Source organism: Diabrotica virgifera, chromosome 5 (assembly GCF_917563875.1).
Source record: "Diabrotica virgifera virgifera chromosome 5, PGI_DIABVI_V3a".
Lineage (NCBI taxonomy): Eukaryota > Metazoa > Arthropoda > Insecta > Coleoptera > Chrysomelidae > Diabrotica > Diabrotica virgifera.
Window position 1 is genome coordinate 168,934,691 of NC_065447.1, and position 22,671 is coordinate 168,957,361.

The window sequence follows — 22,671 nt, forward strand, 5'->3', positions numbered from 1 at the left end:
TATTTCTTTCTGTGTTCTTTATTTTGTTTAAAAATTTCCATGTCTCTGAACACTTCCTTCCGCCTATGTAAGTGTTGATCTCTTGGCATTTCCTATCCCACATTTCTTTTTTGCTGCTGTTACTGCTCTTCTTGTTGTTCTGCGTAGGTCCAAATATTTGTCTTTGTCTACTGGATGTTTAGTAGGTACTAAGCCACCGTGCGTACGCTTTCTTTTTCTCCATTATTAGGTTTTGTATGTCTTCGGTCCACCATAGCTTTTTACTGTGGCGTTCGGATTTTTAAACCAAGCGCTTCTTTTGCGGCTGTTTGTATACTCTCTATTATATTTTTGTACACTTCTTGCACGGATACATTTTGGATTACATCTTCTAATTTTTCATTTAGTCTTCGTTGATATAGTGTTCTCGTACTTTCATGTTGTAAGCTGTCCAGGTTGTAATTTGTTGTGTTAAAAATTTCTGTGGCTTCAGGTGGTTCTTTTGTTTTCTTGGATCTAAACGGAAAAACTAAAATTTCATGCAAATCCTTAATTCTTTGCCGAAGGTGTAGAACGTCGTTAAACCAGTCCCTTAAATTCTTCAACCAGGACACTCCTTCCTATAATCCTTCCTCATATTCTCTTTCCCTGTATTATCAGTCTTAGCAGTTCATGTCGCTGTTCCCTCATTACGTGTTCCAGGTATTGTAACTTTCTTATTTTTATTGCGTTTATGATTTCGCATTCTTTGCCCATTTCTCGCAATACTTCTGTGCCCATCCTATTCTAAGCATCCTCCTGTAACACCTCATTTCAAAGGACTAGCTTATTTATGTGTTCTTGCTTCAATGTCCATATTGCAGTATCGAAAACGCATAGCACCTCAGAGCTCTTACTCTCAGTTCTATCTCTCTCTTCATTTTTGTCTGAAATCCAGGTTCCTAGGTAGATGCATTTATCAACCCTGTCTATCGGTAGGTAGGTACATTTCCCAAATGTAGGTATGTTAGTTTGTTGTATATTTTTTTCTGTGTTATTATGTAGGTATTTGGTCTTTTTTATATTCATTTTTAGTCAATATTTTTCACAGAAACTGTTTGTTTTATTTAGCAGTAATTGGAGCTCTTCAGCAGAGCTTGCCATAATCAGGGTGTCATCTGCATATCTTATGTTATTAATAGATCTTCCGTTAAAATTATTATTCCTTCAAATTGAGATAGTAATGCTTCTTCAAAAATGCCTTCACTGTAATACAGGGTGAGTCATGAGGAACTGTACATACTCCTACCTCGTATAGAGGCCCCTATAGGAAATAACAAATGACCATTAAAAAGTGTCTGCTCCCATTGTTTAATAATATACAGGGCGAGTTTCACATTTTGACAGAAATTTATATTCGTCATAATTTTTGAACGGTTGGATCGATATGTTTCTCTTATTTTGGTCAATCGTACACTATTACCACCCAATCAACTGATTTATTCAAACTAGAAAAAAATCAGGTCCGGCTTTAAAAAATTAGTTGGTTTGGGTCTTAGAAAAAATTTCACCCTGTATACGCTTTTTGAAAACTCTAATATGAATTTTACAAATTAGACAAATAGGCAGTTAAAATGACATAGGTATCTATTTTTTTCCCACACGATTACTTAATTTTTTATTAAAAAATCAAATTTGTCAAAATCGCAATTTTACCATACAAATAAAAAAAATAAACGTTTTTCTTAAAACTAAAAGTTTCACCATTTTTTTTCTATAACACGTCTAGATCTAAAACTCCCCATAACACTTCTCTTTGGACTCTATAGTTTAACATAGACGTGATCAAATAGATAAATTTTAAATTTTTTCACTTAATTTTTGCGATTTAACTTTGCAATTCACGAAGCTGCACCTTTTATTTTTTTAAATTTATAACTTTTACGAGAAGAAAACTGAAGGTCTACAACAATTGTCATAGTCTTCACAATGGTAAGAGATATGTGCTGTAAAAATTTCAGAAAAAATTTTTTTAAATGGAACGTTGTAGCGAGTTAAACCGTGATTTCATCTTTTTTTTTTTTCATTTTTATGTTTTTTTTTTTTTTTTTTTTTTTTTTTTATTTTGGCTTAGACTTACCGTCATACTGCCAGACACATAAGGAATACAAGTTATCAAGTTATACAAAACAGGTTTAAAACAAAGATAACAACTAAAAGGTATTAAGTAACACTAAGCTTAACAGCTAAAACTACTAACTACCAAAGGTATTAATTAAAAATGTTTAAGGGAATTATAATGATAATTTGCTGTCTTTTAAAAAGTTAATTAAAGAGTTGTATACATCTACAGAACCAAGTGATAATAAATATAGTATATTCCAAGGAGTTGCTACTTTACATTTTAATAAATCATTTATTAATTTAGATGAGTAAATTGTATTTTTAGAACAACCAAAAAATATATGATCTAAATCACTTTCCTCTTCACAATGCTCACATTTATCATTATCCAAAACCTGTATTTTAAATAAATGCTTTGGATAACATGCGTGCCCGAATCGTACTCTAATAATAGAAGTTATGTACTTTCTAGAAGCTCTACAAGACTTGTACCAAGGAAATTTGGGAATATCGGGCTGAATTAACGAGTATCTATTTTGATTCACAAAAGAGTATTCCTTCCACTGGTAGCTCCACTCCCGATGCAGTGTTGACTTGAAAGAGATTATACTATCAGTCAGTGTTATTTTATGTAGAATACTGGTATCGGATGAAACGCTTTCTTTGGCTAATAAGTCGACATACTCATTATGTTCAAATCCTGCGTGTGCTTTAATCCAGATAAAATGTACATTGATTCCTTTGGTTAAAAGATTTTGTTTAATATGTTTAATTTTATAAATGTATGGGCAGTCTTGGATGTTTGGGGGTCCATATTTACCAAGAGATTTCAATACTGCTAAGGAGTCAGACAAAATTATAATATGGGCGAAATCAAATTCAGCTACATATAGTAAAGCTTCATATATTGCAATAGCCTCTGCTGTATAAATCGAAGTCTCCGGTTTCAGTTTGAATTTCTTTTCTATATGTCCCGATGGTATAAAAAAAGGCGCATCCAGTTCCATCTGCAGATTTAGACGCATCTGTATATAGAGCTATTGACTCATTGTAACTATTCGTTATGGATAAAAGAATATTTTTATTTAAATATATGTTTTCACTATAATTTGGTACAATAATATCTGTAGGAGAAAAGAAAGAAGAGTACGCGTAGTTTTTGAATAAGTCGTTCGTTTTATCTATATTTTTTAAGAGTACTATATTTTGATTATAAGCTTCACACAGTAAGGGAGATTTCTTTTTTTGCCAATATTTATTGGTTAGATCATGGCAACTTAAAGTCACTATTTTTTGGTATAGAAGAGGGTTAATTAAGTATACTTTCATTAAATATTTTTTGGACAAAAAACTTCGTCTTAGATTTAAAGGAGGTTCCAAGGCTTCCAAATATAAAGCTTGTACTGGAGTGGATCTCATAGCTCCTAGACATATTCGTAAGGCTGAATTCTGTAAAACGTTGATTTTGTTTAGTAGTGCATTACTTGCTGATCCATACAAAACACTGCCGTAATCGAAAATAGATCGTATGTAAGCTTTATAAAATAATAAACTTACTTCAACATCCGATCCCCACCAAGTTCTATTAATTGATTTAAGAAAGTTTATTCCCTTATTACACCTGTTCAACATGTCGTCAATATGTAACTTCCAGGTCAATTTTTGGTCGAGTATCATTCCAAGATATTTAATTTTATTTTTAAAAGAAAATTTATGCCCACCTAAGGTGATTGTGCTAATATTAGGAAAGTTATGTCTGGTAAATAAACAAACTTGTGATTTACTGCATGATAATTCAAAGCCATTTTCAATAAACCATTTTTTATGGAGACCATAGACACTATTCAAGTTTTCAATGGATTGCTGATATTTCTTGTGTTCTGTGTACAAACAGAAATCGTCAGCATATTGTACAACATTAAATGCAATATTGTTAATAGTGATGTTGTGTAGATCTGCTGTGTAAATGTTAAATAAAATAGGGCTCAAAACGGAGCCCTGAGGTAATCCTTTATTATTAAGTCTAGGGCCTATAAGAGTATGATTATTTTTTAAATAAATTATTCTATTTTTATACAGGTTTACAATGTTAGAAGCAAACTGTGATGGAATATTAAAAAATGTAATCATTTTTTCTTGGAGAATTGAAAGAGAGACAGAGTCATAAGCACCTTCGATGTCTAAAAATAAAGCGGGCACATAACTGTTCCTGGAAAAACTGTTCTGAATGTCTACAACAAGAGTTGTTAAGGAATCTAAAGTTCCATAACCTTTTTTAAAACCATGTTGGTTAGCGGGTAAAGGATTTTGATCCCTTAGCCACCAATCCAACCTAATCTTAACCATCCGTTCGAGAGTCTTCAATATACATGATAATAATGATATCGGTCGGTAAGCTTCAGCTAATTTAGGGTCTTTCCCCGGTTTGGGAATAGGAACGACTAGAATACGCTTAAAATCTATTATGCTGTTGCCTTCAATAATTATCTGGTCAAATATATTTAAAAGTAATTGTTTTGCGTTATCTGGTAAATGTTGTATCATAGGATATTTGATTGCATCGTATCCTGGTGAGGTACTAACGCGATTATCAAGGGCAAATTCTAATTCAGTTCTCGAAAAAGGTGTAAGGAGAAAATGATTCTGATCAGATGGAAGCGTTTTAGAATTAATAACATCTAACTGGTTATTTACGTAAGGTGGAGCTATTTTATCGAAAAAATCGTCTACCCATGAATTACTTAGAGGTAATGAAAAATTAACTTTTTTCCTATTCATTTTTCTTGCTTGATTCCAAATAAGACTAGATGAAGTTTGTTTATTTAATTTTGAACACCATGCAACCCAACTTTGTTTGGCCTTTAATTTCAGGAATTTTTTGACACGAGCATTTACTTCTTTGCATTTACAAAAATTTTCAGGAGAAGAATTGTTTTTATAGTTTATTAATGCCTTCTTTCTTTCTGCAACGGATTGATCACATTCCGAATCCCACCACGGAGGGGGAGTCCGTTTGCATTTAAATGGTTTATATTCAGAAATAGATTGTTTAGAAGCTTCATTAATACAGTCAATAAGGAAATTATATTTTTCTTGGGTATTTAAGGATGTGTGAGGTTTTTCGTTTAATAAGGTATCAACAAGCTGAGAGTATAATGACCAATTTGCTTTTTTAATGTTCCACTTAGTACTGGGATAAATGGTATTAGCATTAGTTCCCAAGACATCGATCACAACCTTTATAACGAAATGATTTGATCCCAAGGTATCAAGATCTACAGACCACGAAGTTTTATCAAAAAGGGATGGTGAGCAAAACGTGACATCAATCATGGAATCTGAGTTTCCTGGACTCGTTTGGCAAGTTGGTTGTCCATTATTCATTACTACATAATCTAAATTCTGAATTGTCTCCACAATTTGATGGCCTATATTATCATTTTTATATGAGCCCCACAAAGAATTATGTGCATTCATATCTCCTCCAATGATACAAGGGTGTTTTAGTTGAGAAAATAACTTATCCCAATCTTCGGTTTTGGTTTTAGTTTTTGGGCACCTATATACAGAGAGTAAACTTAAATAACTTTGTTTATAGTTGATTTTAATACCACAAGCAAGCAAGTCTTGAATATAATTTTTTTTAATTGTTATGCGCTCAAAAGGAATATCAGTTTTAATTAAAATAGCAACTCCAGAATAGCCGTCATCGCGATCTTCGCGTATCACATTATAACCTCTATAAATATATACAACATCCCGTTTAAACCAAGTTTCACTTATTAAAGCTATGTCAATATCTTCGGTTATTAAAAAGTTAATAAGGCTGTTTTTGTTAGCAACAGCTGATCGAGCATTCCATTGTATTATTTTGAGTTTAGATTTGTTCGTCATTAGATGAGTTATTTTTTAAAATATTATCTAGAACATTATTAATACCTTTGGCTAACAAATTCATGTCAAGTGATTTTGCCTCTTCTAAACAATTAATATTTTGAATAAAACTTGAGAAAAGAAGTACTAAGGAATCTACTAACTTATTTTTATCATTGTCTGTATTAGGAAAACTTTCCTTATTTAAGGGAGGTAAAGGTTGAGACGGTCCAAATCTGAAAGGGATGAGATATGGTGTAGGATCTTCGGAAGTTGGAGATGATACTTTTCTTTTTTTATTTGCACTATACTCAGTGCTTGATGTACTACAGCTTGGTTGGCTAAAACTTTTGGGTTTCTGTAGGTGAGGCCTCAATGGCTTGAGATAAGGAGATGTACTAACTTCAGAGGAGTTAGTTAATTTTGGAAATTCTTTGTCTGAATTTGACAATATTTCAAATCTGTTATTAGAAATAAGACCAGAAAATGATGAGTCACTCAAATTTTTTGCCTCCAAATATGAGATTTTATGTTCAATCATGATATTTTTTATTTTTTTTTGATGTTCGAAAAAAGGACAGTTTTTAGAGATCGATATATGCTTATCAGTTTTACAGTGTATGCAATACTTTTTTGTTTCATCACATGTATGTATGTCATTTTTAATTTGTCCACATTGTATACAGTATTCCTGTGTACCTTTACACTGTCTAGAAATATGTCCATATTTGAGGCATTTATAACATTGCGTCACTTTACCCAACAATTTTTCCACTTGGAAAAATACATAATTTATCACAACATAGTTTGGCAAACAATTGCCTTCAAAAGTAATTATAACATTACGTCTAGGGACGTATTCTGTATTTCCATCCTTTTCTACTTTCCTGTGCATTCTTTTAATATCAATAATTGGTGAACTAGAGCTCATATATTTTTTCAAATAGTCAATATTATATTTGGTATCAACATCGCGTATCAGTCCTTTGATTTCCAAGAGGTGATTTGGAATGTACGCTTTTAAATTATCGTCCTTTAAGTGACTATTATTGACTAAATTGTTTGCATCCAAAATAGATTTGAGGATTACTTTAACACGGTTTCTTCCTATACTTTTAATTTGCTTAATATTATTAATCTTTAATTTTTGATGCAAAATATCTGCAACAACCATTGGATGCAAACGGGAAATATTCTGATCATTGGTCTTTTCAACATAAACACAACAATTTTGAAAGTCGTAACTATTACAATTAATATTAAAAAGTTTTACCTCCCTTGTAGCAGAAGAATTTGTGGTGATAGTTCCTGTATCCATGTCTTGATTACTATCACTAATAACTTCAGCAGTATTTAGTTCGCACACTGGCGTCTTTTTTATATTCTCCCCCATCTGGGGAGAATATTTTCACTTTTGTATCACTATTCTACAATATGTAAATGTTTTTACCCACGATGAAATTTAAATGTTTTAATTGTCACAAAAACTGCGAGCTGAATGTCAATATTTAGGTACGTTTAACCATGGCCAAATTTTAAACTGTTCACACAAAAGTTAAACACCGTGAAAAGAAGCCTAGGCTGTTTAACCCATAGGACTGAAACTTCTTATCAATGATAATTAAAACCACTATAAAATTAATTTAAGTTAAACTACTAAAAAATTAATTTTTTCTGGAGCTATTTTAGATGCAACCGTATTTGACGTTTATTAATGTCAAAGTGCATTTTTTATGTTAAAATTCCGATTTTGACAAATTTGATTTTTTAATAAAAAATTAAGTAATCGTGTGGGGAAAAAATAAATATGCCATTTTAATTGCCTATTTGTCTTATTTGTAAAATTCATATTAGAGTTTTCAAAAAGCTTATACAGGGCGAAATTTTTTCTAAGACCAAAACGAAATAATTTTTTAAATCCGGGCCTGATTTTTTTCTAGTTTGAACAAATTAGTTGATTGGGTGGTAACATAAATTAAATATTTGTTAAAAAAAATTAATTTTTGTAATAAAAGTAATTTTTTTTTAAATCTATGGTTCACTTTACCTAACTTTTAATTATTATTCATAGTCAAATTTGATTTTTTTTATAAAAAATTAAGTAATCATGTGGGGAAAAAATAAATATGCCATTTTAATTGCCTATTTGTCTAATTTGTAAAATTAATATTAGAGTTTTCAAAAAGCATATACAGGGTGAAATTTTTTCTAAGACCCAAACGAACTAATTTTTTAAAGCCGGACCTGATTTTTTTCTAGTTTGAGTAAATCAGTTGATTGGGTGGTAACATAAATCAAATATTTGTTAAAAAAATTAATTTTTGTAATAAAAATTAATTTTTTTTTAATCTACGGTTTACTTTACCAAACTTTTAATTCATAGTCAAATTTGATTTTTTTATAAAAAAAAATAAGTAATCGTGTGGGGAAAAAAATAAATATGCAATTTTAATTGTCTATTTGTCTAATTTGTAAAATTCATATTAGAGTTTTCAAAAAGCGTATACAGTGTGAAATTTTTTCTAAGACCCAAACGAACTAATTTTTTAAAGACGGACCTGATTTTTTTCTAGTTTGAATAAATCAGTTGATTAGGTGGTAATAGTGTAACGATTGACCAAAATAAGAGACACATCGATCCGACCGTTCAAAAATTATGACGAATATAAATTTCTGTCAAAATGCGAAACTCGCCCTGTATATTATTAAACAATGGGAGCAGACACTTTTTAATGGTCATTTGTTATTCCCCATAGGAGCCTCTATACGAGGTAGGAGTATGTACAGTTCCTCATGACTCACCCTGTATATACAGTAAATAGTAATGGAGACATAATACATCCCTGCCTAACTCCTCTTCTGATTTCAATTTCTGGACTGGGTTCGTTATCTATTACAATTTGTGCTCTTTGATTCCAATAAATGTTTGTTATTATTCGTAAGTCCCTTGGTCTATGTTGTTTGTCGTTTGGACTAATTTTTCATATCCTACTTTATCAAATGTTTTTTCAAAATCAATCCTAACAAACATCCACATTCATATCCATTCAAATAACGGCTTTCTGGTTCCTAGTCTGTTTCTAAACCCAAACTGACTATCATCTATTCCTTCTTTCAGTTTTTTTATTTATACGACCATGTATTATTTTCAAGAATAATTTGAGAATACAGTGGAACCCCGATAAGTCGGCCCCCGATAACCCGGAACTCCGGCTAACCCGGACCGATTTTTATCAGACAAACATTTCAACAATAAAAATGTATTGCTGTTACAAAATCTCGTAAACCTAATTCATTCATTTGGTGACGTCAATATACGAACGAAACGATTGATGAATCCGACATTACTGAAAATATCAGGGCAATCAGGGTGCAGATGGGACCCTGTCGCGCAATTCGCAGCAAATAAAATAGTCGTATGTTTTTGGCTTCATTTTATTTCGTTTATACATACGCATTTTCAAGGTTCACGAGGTTTTGTACCAACTCTATGTAATATAATATTTGAGAGATAATGGAACCGGATTGAACTACATATAACATAGTAAAAATGACTCATGGTACACCACATTCATTGTCGAAAACAACATGCACCTGTATTATCCTTTATTTTTTTGAAACTGTCTGTGTTAGCATTGTTTAGAAAAGACTATTAAAATTCTTTTTTTAACAATGGTCTTAGTCATCACTTTTATTAAATAACATAACATCAGAGACGGTATTATGTGTAGTAAAGTCGTATTATTGTTCGCTTCCGTTTTGTAATCGTTCGTAAATTTATTCAGATTTTGTGTTTGTGTGTCTTTTGTCTATAAGGGCAACAAAACGTAAAAATGTTGTAGTGACAATGGAAAAGAAACTAGAAGCATTAAGTAGAATTGATAAAGGTGAATCTTGCAGCATTATATTATGGTGTCGGTACATCTACAGTATCGGATTGGAAGAAAAATAGAACTAAAATCGAAGAATTTTTTTTTTCAAAATGATAACAAAAGACAGTTTAATCGGTGCAAAGCTAATAAAGCTAAGAATGAGACTTTTGACGACGCTTTGTATGTGTGGTTTTGTGTGGAATGCGAACGTGGTTTACCAGTGTCTGTGTGACAATTATAACGGAGTTTATCTGTAAGCATACCATATTTTATTGATTTTTACCATTTTCTCCGGCTAACCCGGATTTTCGATAACCCGGATCGGCCGCGGTCCCAATTAATCCGAGTTAACGGGGTTCCACTGTACTTACTTCCTCCCTGGCGCCTGGCGTTACAACACTTCGTGGGTTTTAGCCGACTCGACAACACGCCAGTGGCGGATCCAGGGGGGGGGGGCGATCGGCCCCCTCTCAACCCAAGTGATTTATTTTTTTTTAATTATAATATACCTAAAGATTAAAAGAACATTTATTTATTTTTTCAAATGGATAATTAATACATGCCAAAATTACAATATTATATGAATTATGAATTATATATAAATATATTTTATTAGTATGGGATTTGGCTTAAACGAGCCAGTGACGCCAGTGTATTTGGAAATGAGTAATTTCCAAATATGAGTATAAATTAAGAATTAAAAATGATCACAATAAGCATATTTAAAAAATATGTAATCCTATATACTGTGAACTGTTCCACAATTAAAACTGCCCCTGTTCCAGTGTTCCCATATATCAAAGTTTATCCGACTAGACACCCTTAAGCTATTAACAAATTTTCAGCTTGCTATTAATCAACTTTTTTTTCATACGCGGGATGCAGACCTATTAATACTGATTCGTACAGATCTTAGTTTGTAAATTGTAAGCGTGATTAATAGTATTTTGAGTTTATTCTTCTTTTTTTATATTAATATAGTTTGTGATTTACGAAGAGTTATAAGATGTCAAATAAACGAAATGAATCAGAAGCTTCTACCGAGAACTTAAAATAATCCTGTCGCCAGGGGGTACAACGGCCTCCTTTATTCAGATGGACTTACCCAAGTTTTTTTTATGTATTTTGACCCGTAGAACACGAATTTTTTGGGTAACAGTTGATCCGGATGTCGATAAGATTGTTATAAACAAAGAACTTGAGGAATTACATAACAGCGATTTTTCGCAAAACAAAACATTTTTTTGTATTTTTTGGGTGATTCTCAGCAAAAAATGGTCTTACAAGTTTTTTCGTAGGATGCATAGTTTTCGAGATAAACGCGGTTGAACTTTCAAAAAATCGAAAAAGTGCAATTTTTGAACCGGAATAACTTTTAATTAAAAAATAAAATACCAATTCTGCTTACTGCATTTGAAAGTTCAAGTCAAATTACATCGGTTTTGATTATTTGCATTGCTATAAATTAAGTTTTTATTTGTCAAACAAAGCTATAAACACATAGTGTTTCCCGTGCTAAATGCATGCGTTTTAATGTACGTAATATACGTAGAAACTCTGTATGCGCGCCTACTCGTTCGATTTCAAATTAGAAATGCATTGAAAACACCATTCAATCACTATGTGTTTATAGCTTTCTTTAACAATAAAAAAATTATTTTTTAGCAATGAAAATAATCAAAGCCGATAGAATTTGACTTGAACTTTCAAATGCAGTAAGCAGAATTGCTATTTTATTTTTCAATCAAAAGTTATTCGGGTTCAAAAACTGCAATTTTTCGATTTTTTAAAAGTTCAACCTCGTTTATGTCGAAAACTATGCATTCTACGAAAAAACTTGTAAAAACATTTTTTACTTAGAATGACTCAAAATATACAAAAAAATGATTTGTTTTGCGAAAAATCGCTGTTATGTGATTCCTCAAGTTCTTTGTTTATAACAATCTTATCGACATCCGGATCGACTGTTACCCAAAAAATTCGTGTTCTACGGGTCAAAGTACATAAAGAAAACTTGGGTAAATCCATCTGAATTAAGGAGGCCGTTGTACCCCTACTGGCGACAGGACTAAAAAGTAAAAAATTCAAATGTCGCAGTATAACTGATTATTTTTTAAAAAATCAACGTAATTTGGGTGATAATATTAATAGTAATGATGATAATAAATATGTACAAGGTACATCTTATCAGATAGATCATACTATGAGACCTACTGATCTTGGATCAAATTTAAGTTCTGAGAGCATTCAAAACAAGTCATGCGATTTATGCAAATCGTGCAGTAAATACCAATCCTACTTTCGAGAGTTTTATGGAAAAAGGTATGTCTTATATGCATGAAAGTATGTCTTATATATTATATAAGTTTATTTTATATCACGTTTGACAGAAGTGAGTAGGTATTTCTCCACGAGTACGATAGATAGTCATTTATGTCGCGGGATGCAATCATCCACATACCTATATAAAATTATGGTAATAAATAAAATTTTAAACTTCATATGGGAAAGTACATCATGTGACACCTCATTTAAAAGCTTTTGAGATACTGATTACAAAAATGTATAGGCAATACTTGTGCAAAATGTCGGTCCAATGCTTTTTAAATGCATTAATTTTTTTATAATCCTGAGAAAACTAATAAGTAATTTTAAAAAATTTAAACGCAAAATGCAAGATTACCTTATTACCGAGGGTCGAAAGTGCCTGAAAACTTCTATAATGTTTATTTTAATACAGGGGTACATATGTTACAGGGGTGAAAAAAAGAGAAAATTGAGTATGATTTTTAACACGTTGACGGACAGCGCGTCAAATGTATAAGCAAGTGTTGTGACACTATAGTATGGTATAGTTAGACCCAAACCCAGACATCCAAAGTGAAAGTTATCCTCCAACACCAAATTGTTCTATATGGTCCACATAATGTTCAGAAAAAAGTCACACCATTTTGAGCGTCGGGTTTGGGGGGGGGGGGAGAGGGGGAGAAATCTGCAAATTCGTAGTTTTTTACGTTTTTCGTCAATATTTCTAAAACTAAGCGGTTTAGCATGAACAACCCTCTACACAAAATTGTCCTACATTTAATTTGAAATAAATAAGGCCCTATGCATAACCCTTCTAAAATGAACGGTTCCAAAGTTACGGAGGTAGTATAATATAATTGGTCCAAAAAAGGCCTAACCCAGACATCCAAAGTAAAAGTTTTCCTTCAACACCAAATTGTTCCATATGGTCCACATATTGTTCAGTAAAAAGTTACACCATTTTGAGCGTCCGGTTTGGGGGGGAGATGGGGGAGAAATCGGCAATTTAATAGTTTTTTTACGTTTTTCGTCAATATTTCTAAAACTATGCTTTAGCGTAAGGAATGTTCTATAGAAAAATGATCTACATAAAATTTAAAACAAAAAAGGTTCTATACATAATTGTTATAAAATCAACGGTTCCAGAGTTACGGAGGGTGGAAAGTGGAGGTTTTCGATACCTTTTATATATACCGATTTCTCCCCCCTCTCCCCCCCCAAACCCGACGCTCAAAATGGTGTGACTTTTTTCTGAACATTATGTGGACCATATAGAACAATTTGGTGTTGGAGGATAATTTTCGCTTTGGATGTCTGGGTTTTTGTATAGTTATATCATAAATATTGCCAAAAAAATATAAAAAGTATCGAAAACCTCGACTTTTCACCCTCCGTAACTCTGGAACCGTTGATTTTATAACAATTATGTATAAAACATTTTTGGTTGTAAATTTCATGTAGAACATTTTTGTATATAACATTGTTTACGCTAAAGCACAGTTTTAGAAATATTGACGAAAAACTTAAAACTACTAATTTACCGGCTTCTCTCCCATCTCCCTCCCAAACCGGACGCTCAAAATGGTGTAACTTTTTACTAAACAATATGTGGACCATATAGAACATTTTGGTGTTGGAGGAAAATTTTTTACTTTGGATGTTTGGGTTAGGCCTTTTTTTGGACCAGTTATACTATACTACCTCCGTAACTTTGGAACCATTAATTTTAGAAAGATTATGCTTAGGGCCTTCTTTTTTATTTCAAATTTAATGTAGAACAATTTTGTATAGAGGGTTGTTTATGCTAAACCGCATAGTTTTAGAAATATTGTCGAAAAACTTAAAAAACTACGAATTTACCGATTTCTCCCCCCCCAAACCCGACGCTCAAAATGGTGTGACTTTTTTCTGGACATTGTGTGGACCATATAGAACAATTTTTTCACAACTTTCACTTTGGATGTCTGGGTTATGCCATCTTTTGGATTAACTATACTATACTACTAGGTATATTGTGTTTTGCAAAGTAGAATAGGGGAAAATGCAACGTCTATAGACGTTGTGTCACATTACATCAATGGAAATTAGACGTCTATAGACGTTCTGTCCGTCAGCGTGTTAATTTCAAATATATCATTCCAAATAAACTTTTTGTTTATTCTAATGGACTTTCGGCCCTCGGTAATAATGTAATATTTTATTCAGCGTTTAAATTTTTCAAAGGTTCTTGTATTAGTTTTCTCAGGACTCGAAAAAAAAATTAATGCGTTTAAAAAGCATTTGAGCAAAATTTTGCGCATGTAGGTACGTATTATACATTTTTGTAATCAGTATTATAAATTATATTCGGTTAATTCATTAGATATTACATTTCCGAAACTACTGTAAGTTGTTAACTTACAAAGTCCCATTTTGTAGGTTTTTTAAATTTCAATGATAATTCACTACATATATTTATTTTTATTTCGTCCACTTTAAATGTAGGGTGTCCCAAAATCCCAACCCAAAAGTAGCGGAACCGTTGAATATTTCGCGAAATGAACATCGGATCGAAAAAATGAAAAATATGTGTTCAATAATTTTTAAAAATCTATCAAATGATACCAAACACGACCCTCTCCGTGGGATGGGGGTAACTTAATGGAGACCCCCAGTTTTAATTGCAGATTTGAATTCCTTACGTAAAAGTAAGCAACTTTTATTCGAGACATTTTTTCGAATGATAGATGGCGCTATAATCGGAAAAACGATTTATCGTGATACCATGGGTAATTTATAGAAATTGTTTAATATCAATAGAAACACATTCTTAAATGAAAAATAAAAAAACACAAGTTGAATATTTTTCAAAATCCTATCGAATCGAATGCCACCAAACACGACACGGTGTCATTCGATAGGTTTTTCAAAAATATTAAACACGTGTTTTTTAGTTTTTTATTTGGAAGTGTATTTCTTGAGACAGACTATTTCTATATAATTCTATTTCTATAGAATAGAAAAAATGTCTCGAATAAAAGTTGCTTACTTTTACGTAAGGAATCTAAATCTGCAATAAAAACTGGGGGTTTCCATTTACGATTTTAAATTGAGCCCCACCCCACCTCTAGGGGTTGGAGTAGGGGATCGTATTTGGTGTCATTCGATAGATTTTTAAATATTACTGAACAGGTATTTTTCAGTTCTTCGATCCGATTTTCATTTTAGCCAATCGCCCCTCCCTCTTAACGATGCTGGATCCGCAGCTGCAACACGCCTCCACTGTTCTCTGTCTTGAGCAACCTTTATTAAATTCTCCACGCCCATAGTGTTAGTGTTCAGGTCTCCTGCTATTCAGTGGCGGCTCGTATAACTTTAGGAAGGTAGTGCCAGAATCCGGGCAGCTGCCTAAATTTTTTGTGGCGGTTTTACGATATGGTTAAAAAGGATATAAAATATAAATAGAGTATCACGATAAGCTGAATTTAATTGGGTTTTTATATTTAACTTACCAAGCATTGAAAAGCTAAAAACGTTATTCATGTGCACTTTAGATTTTTCATGGGGTTTCAATTTCTCCCATATATGTACAAGATCATCGGTGCCTTTGTTTGACCAAGTCTCGTCACCTCCAAACAAAACGCATACAAAACAGAAGAGTTTATTAGTTTGTTCGCAACCACACAACCAGCTATTTTTATCATAAATAATTTTATTAAACTTACGACAGCGAAGTTTTTGTCCATTTCCACTTTGTTTTTCAATTTTTAAATCGGGTAAAGGCCGACCGAGTTCTTTAATTTGTAGTTTTTTTTTTCTAACGAAAAACCACCAAAAGAGTTTTTTAATATACTAATTTGATTCATTGTCAATAAATAAATTAAACGTAGAAAATAATCAAAATATTATTTTTATACCTACGACACCCACGATCACAACGCACTAACTAATAATTACAAATTAAAAAATATAGTAGAGTATAAACACAAATATACAATACAGTAGTAGACAATAAACACAATAGCGTCAAGCGAACGCGTAAAGAAACTAGAAATATCTAGATCTAAAACATTGTATCTTAAGATCCACTAACTTCCTTTTCCAGATTTCGAGCCTGGCACGGAGACTCCAATTTAAACGTATGTTAAAAGTGCAATACCGCTCTCTCTCTGTCACTTACACAGGATGCTCATACAATCTTTCTCTTTTCTCACGAGCCACTATGCCGTTCGGCACTGGGATTTTTATGATTTTCATCCTTTATCCGGTCAGCTGTGGGTGGCCAGAGTCGGTAGATTTGCATTGCGCTACACAGTTGCCAGATTTGATATAATTTATAAAAATAAAGAGAAATATTCACAAAAAAAATAAACAGGCATTAAAATGTTTTTAAGATAAAAAATATGTTTCTGCATAGTTAGCAAGGTAGTGCCATGGCTCTATGGCACTACCTCACGGGCCGCCACTGCTGCTATTATCTCGCCGTCGGAGTCGAGGGCATCCACGTGGTCTTCCAGTTGGAACTTCCTTCCACACCAGTCTTACTGTTCTTTGGTCAGAATGTCTTCTTAGATGTCCTGCCCATTGGAGCCTTCTGGACTTCATTTCTTTTATGATGTTGGCGTCTGGGTAAAGTTCTTCGAGCTCTTTGTTAGTCCTTATCCTATATTGTTCTGATGCTTCATCCAGCGCAGGCCCAAAGATTTTCCTTAGGATTTTTCTTTCCCAAACACGTATAGTCTTCTCTTCGTTTGCCTTTGTTATCGTCCACGTTTCGCTCCATATACATCACAACGGGTTGTATCATTGTTTTATATACACTTGTATCTTCGTAGATACGCTTTGTTAGTTGTTTCGAGAACAATTTGAGAATGTGACTTATTAATAATTAAAGACCGGATTATATGTTTTTTGCATATCGATAACCATCAAAGATACAATCAATCGCTTCAGGATGTGGACGAATTATGATAATTAAAGGCGTTTGACACTAATTTAATTTTACATATTTAGAATATTTTCGGTTTTTTAACATATTTTGATGGTTTGAACATATTTTCGACCGTTTGATATATTTTGGCATATTTTTAACATATTTTGACATATTTTTGGCTGTAAACAGCTTGACACAGTTAACCATGTAACAATGGTTAGGTTTAAAATGATGCATTCATGAACTTTTTCCTTCCCGACATTGTTCCAGCTAACAAAATCTTGCTTATGGTTTCCGATGCTGCGTCATACATGGTCAAATCTGGCCAACAACTAAAAGTTTTATATCCCAATTTAATTCATGTGACGTGTTTGGCGCATGGTTTAGACAGAGTGGCAGAAGAAATTCGAAATTAATTTCCTACATTTAATAGTTTAATTAGCAACGCGAAGAAAATATTTTTAAAATCGCCTTTAAGGATTCAGATATATAAAGAAAAATTACCAAATACTCCTTTGCCACCGTAGCCTATAATCACAAGTTGGGGAACATATTTAAAAGCTGCCTGTTTTTATGCGGAACATTTTCTCCCTATAAAAGAACTAATTTTATGTTTTGAAGAAACAAATATTGGGGCGATTTCAAAATGAAAATCAATTTTAGAAAACAGATCACTGCACAATGAGCTTTGTTTTATTAAATCGAATTATGAATTTGTTTATAAAACCATCCTCAATTTTGAAACTGAATCGTTTCCACTACAAGAGTCCCTTAATTTAATTCAGAAATTTAAGGAAAACGCTGAAGAAGTTTCTGGAAAAATTGGACAATCAATAAATAAAAAATGGATTGAAACTTTACAGAAAAATAGTGATTTAAAATTATTATTACAGGAAGCAAACCAAATTATTTGTGGCGATTTTGATGTCAATACCAATTTAAATGCGGAGATTGTTAATGTTATAAAATTTGCACCAATCACATCAGTTGATGTTGAACAAAGATTTTCAACATACAAATTACTACTAACGGATAGGCGACATAATTTTACTATAGGGCTTTTCATCGATTGTCATTTGTTTCGAGCTTCTGTCATGTGTCACATAATATTAATATATCTACGTCATACGTCTTCGGTTTGTATCATGGTGGATACATGTATGGTTTGTGGTGGATACCAATAACGTATGACGTAGATATATTAATATTATGTGACATATGACAGAAGCTCGAAACAAATGACTGTGAATGAAAAGCCCTATTGAAAATATTTAAAAACATTTGATTGTGAATTGTTTTTATAAGAAGGAATAAAATGTAGAAACGTAAGTAATAGGAATAGGTACTAGATAGGTATACATTCGTATATTTAGGTTAATTTTGTCAATATATGTACTTACCGTTATTTAATAAAACTTTTATACATATTTTAATGCACATTTTCTTGTTACTTTAAAATGTTTTTCTCATATTCCACATATTTGGAACATATTTTAAACTTTTAGGGAATATTTTCAACATATTTTACTCATATTTCAGACATATATATGCACATATTTCAGTCAAAACAGGAACATATAATCCGGTCTTTATTAATAATATTGTTCTGTATTCACTGCAATCTTTAGCTTTTGTATATTTGTGTATATGTATGTGTACGATAATTACACGTACCTATACGCATATACTAAAATAAAATGGAACTAAATATTAATGTCCAATTTACACAGTCATTAAATTGCTGCTGTGGGGAATATTCCGCCAAGTCCTGAAGGTTTCCATACGGTAGACATGAGTTGGGCGGTCTGAAACACAATGGTCTGTCTAGGTGATCCGCAATAGCACTGTGGACCTTGTGCAATGCGATTAAGCCTTGCTCACGTGAACCGTAGAAGATTTAATCTGATGAAGCCTAAGTTGGAGTGGATATCTGAATATATAGTCTGAATCTATTGTTGGAATTCATCTTGTTGACCATTGCCAATGTACCTGCCTATATAAGTACATATATATCACCCATTTTTCGAGCAGTTCTGATTGGATGATTTCTAGATCTCGTATAGTGGTTGGTGTTCTTTTGTGATGTGTGATACATATATCATGATGGATTCGTAATTCTATGTTGGCTACATTCTTCTGGTGCTCTCTTACTAATTTGGTGAAGCAATACTTATATTACTTGAAGTAGGGAGCTATCTCAGTGGGGTTGATTTTATTGTTCCAGTGATTATTTTCATGGTAAGTGGGGTATCATTTTTGTTTGTAAGTGCTTTATTTAGCCATACTGATGCACAATATTCGGCCACTGAAAAAATCAAAGCTAAAGCAGAGATCCGAAGTGTATCTGCAAAAGTAAGTACCCCAAATTGCTGCGTTTGTAAAATGACTTTATTTAATGGTAGTATTCTATCAAGTATGACTCCCATAGATTGGGATTGTTGTTATGTTTGATAGCTGTATCATTTAGGGCCGGTACTTTCTGTCGCGATTATCCAAAGGTACGTATCCATACGTGGGTACTCCGTGTAGCAGCTCCACATAGTTGATACGGTGCTCGCCGCTCACCCTCTTCAATTCAACCGGTTTGCGGTGTATGTATGTATAGGGGAGCGCATTTCGTATCCATTTGAGCATGCAGCTACGCACACGCACGTATGGATACGTACCTTAACAGATCTCTCTCTAACTAGGGCCGGTACTTTATGTCCCTAATAAACCCCGGTTAGCTAACCGAAGCTTAATCGGGACAGAAAATACCGGCCCTAAGAATAACAGACTTACACCGAGAGAGAAAAATTCTTGACATAAAGAAACTTTATTTATATTTAAGAAATAGTATAGTATAGTTGATCCAAAAGATGGCATAACCCAGACATCCAAAGTGAAAGTTATCCTTCAACACCAAATTATTCTATATGGTCCACACAATGTCCAGAAAAAAGTCACACCATTTTGAGCGTCGGGTTTGGGGGGAGAGGGGGGAGAAATCGGTAAATTCGTAGTTTTTTAAGTTTTTCGCCAATATTTCTAAAACTATGCGGTTTAGCATGAACAACCCTCTATACAAAACTGTTCTACATTAAATTTGAAATAAAAAAGGCCCATGCGTAGTCTTTATAAAATGAATGGTTCCAAAGTTACGGAGGTAGTATAGTATAACAGGTCCAAAAAAAGGCCTAACACAAACATCCAAAGTAAAAGTTTTCCTCCAACACCAAAATGTTCTATATGGTCCACATATTGTTCAGTAAAAAATTACACCATTTTGAGCGTCCGGTTTGGGAGGGAGATGGGAGAGAAGCTGGTAAATTAGTAGTTTTTTTAAGTTTTTCGTCAATATTTCTAAAACTATGCTTTAGCGTAAACAATGTTATATACAAAAATGTTCTACATGAAATTAAAAATAAAAAATGTTCTATACATAATTGTTATAAAATCAACGGTTCCAGAGTTACGGAGGGTGAAATGTCGAGGTTTTCGATACTTTTTATATTTTTTGGGCAATATTTATGATATAACTATACCAAAAACCCAGACATCCAAAGTGAAAGTTATCCTCCAACACCAAATTGTTCTATATGGTCCACATAATGTTCAGAAAAAAGTTACAACATTTTGAGCGTCGGGTTTGGGGGGAAGAGGGGGGAGAAATCGGTAAATATAAAAAGTATCGAAAACCTCCACTTTTCACCCTTTGTAACTCTGGAACGGTTGATTTTATAACAATTATGTACAGAACCTTTTTTGTTTTAAATTGTATGTATAACATTTTTCTATAGAACATTCCTTACGCTAAAGCATATTTTTAGAAATATTGACGAAAAACTTAAAAAACTACTAATTTACCGACTTCTCCCCCATCTCCCCCACAAACCGGACGCTCAAAATGGTGTAACTTTTTACTGAACAATATGTGGACCATATAGAACAATTTGGTGTTGAAGGAAAACTTTTACTTTGGATGTCTGGGTTAGACCTTTTTTATTATACTATACTACCTCCGTAATTTTGGAACCGTTCATTTTAGAAGGGTTATGTATAGGGCCTTTTTTATTTTAAATTTAATGTAGAACAATTTTGTGTAGAGGGTTGTTCATGCTAAACCGCTTAGTTTTAGAAATATTGACGAAAAACCTAAAAAACTACGAATTTGCAGATTTCTCCCTACTCTCCCCCCCAAACCCGACGTTCAAAATGGTGTGACTTTTTTCTGAACATTATGTGGACCATATAGAACAATTTGGTGTTGGAGGATAACTTTCACTTTGGATGTCTGGGTTTGGGTCTAACTATACCATACTAAAAAGGTTGACTTGGCATATTGCCTAAGAAATATATCTTTGTATGTAATATCGTTGATTGAAATATTAATACGGTATTAATATTTCAATCAACGGTAATATATAATTTTCTAAAATATTTCAAATAAATTTTTGGCTCTTAAACATGATTGAACTATCACTTTCTGGCAAATTTCAAACCCATTTATCAGAAAGAAATTACACTTGATGTTAATTGATTTTATTAGTCATAAGAATATCTTTTCTTGCCATTACAAAACTATTCTTTCTGAGCAATTAATTGAATAATTTCATCATAGAATGGAATGCATACAAATCCCATTTAACTTTAACAATAATTAAAATTCCGGTCTCCAGTTACGTCATCATGCGCGTCATCAATCTGTCTTTTTACTTTACTCCTCCTGGTTTAAAAACAAACCATAGTCCCATGGCTCATGGGGAGAGATTAATAGGCGCGTTCCAAGTGACATGAAAACCGTCCTTCGTACTGCCCTCGTCATGCGCATTATAAAAAATGCGTTCCAAGCGAACATGAACGATGATTGGTATCGTACACCGTGTTGTTCCAAGCGATCCATGTACCGCTTCGAAATCGGTAACTGAACGGCCCTTTTGATACATGCCTTCAAGCAGAAACTATTTGTACTGACTTGCGCAGTTAGGATTGTTTTTATTTTTACTGGTCACTGCTATGAGATCAGCTGATGATTCAATAATAGAATAATCCACAATTTACGCTATTAGTACCTGTGAATCTTGATTTCCGTTTAAATAATTATTAATTCTTTTTTTTCAAATTAATCTTATAAAAATGGATAATTTATTATTTTCTTTTTTCATAGAAGACAACGATTTAATGTCAGATATCGATTCTGGGGAAGGTTTTGAAGCTGAAGTGATGTTTAATGAACATGTTAAGTCCACTTTACATCAACAATAAATTGAACAAGAAATTGACAAAGTTATTTAAGGTCAAATTTGGCTTATACAAAACACAATTCTACATCCAATTTTGCCGTGAATAAAAAGAAAATTGACAAAATAAAACATATCCAATTGTTCTATTTCATCAAATTATTTCACTTTTTTTACAAACCATACATTTTGTACTCGTCAAATTTGGTATTGAATAACTTTGTCAATTTCTTATTCAATTTATTGTTGATGTAAAGTGGACATTAGAAATATTAATTTTTAACCATAACCATCTAGCAAACTACTAGTGGTACAGTGGTACTCGCACTGAAAATGGCTCAGGCGCAACTCGAACTTGAAATGGTACACGAATTCGTTCCAAGAGGGTTACGTACCGGTAATCGGA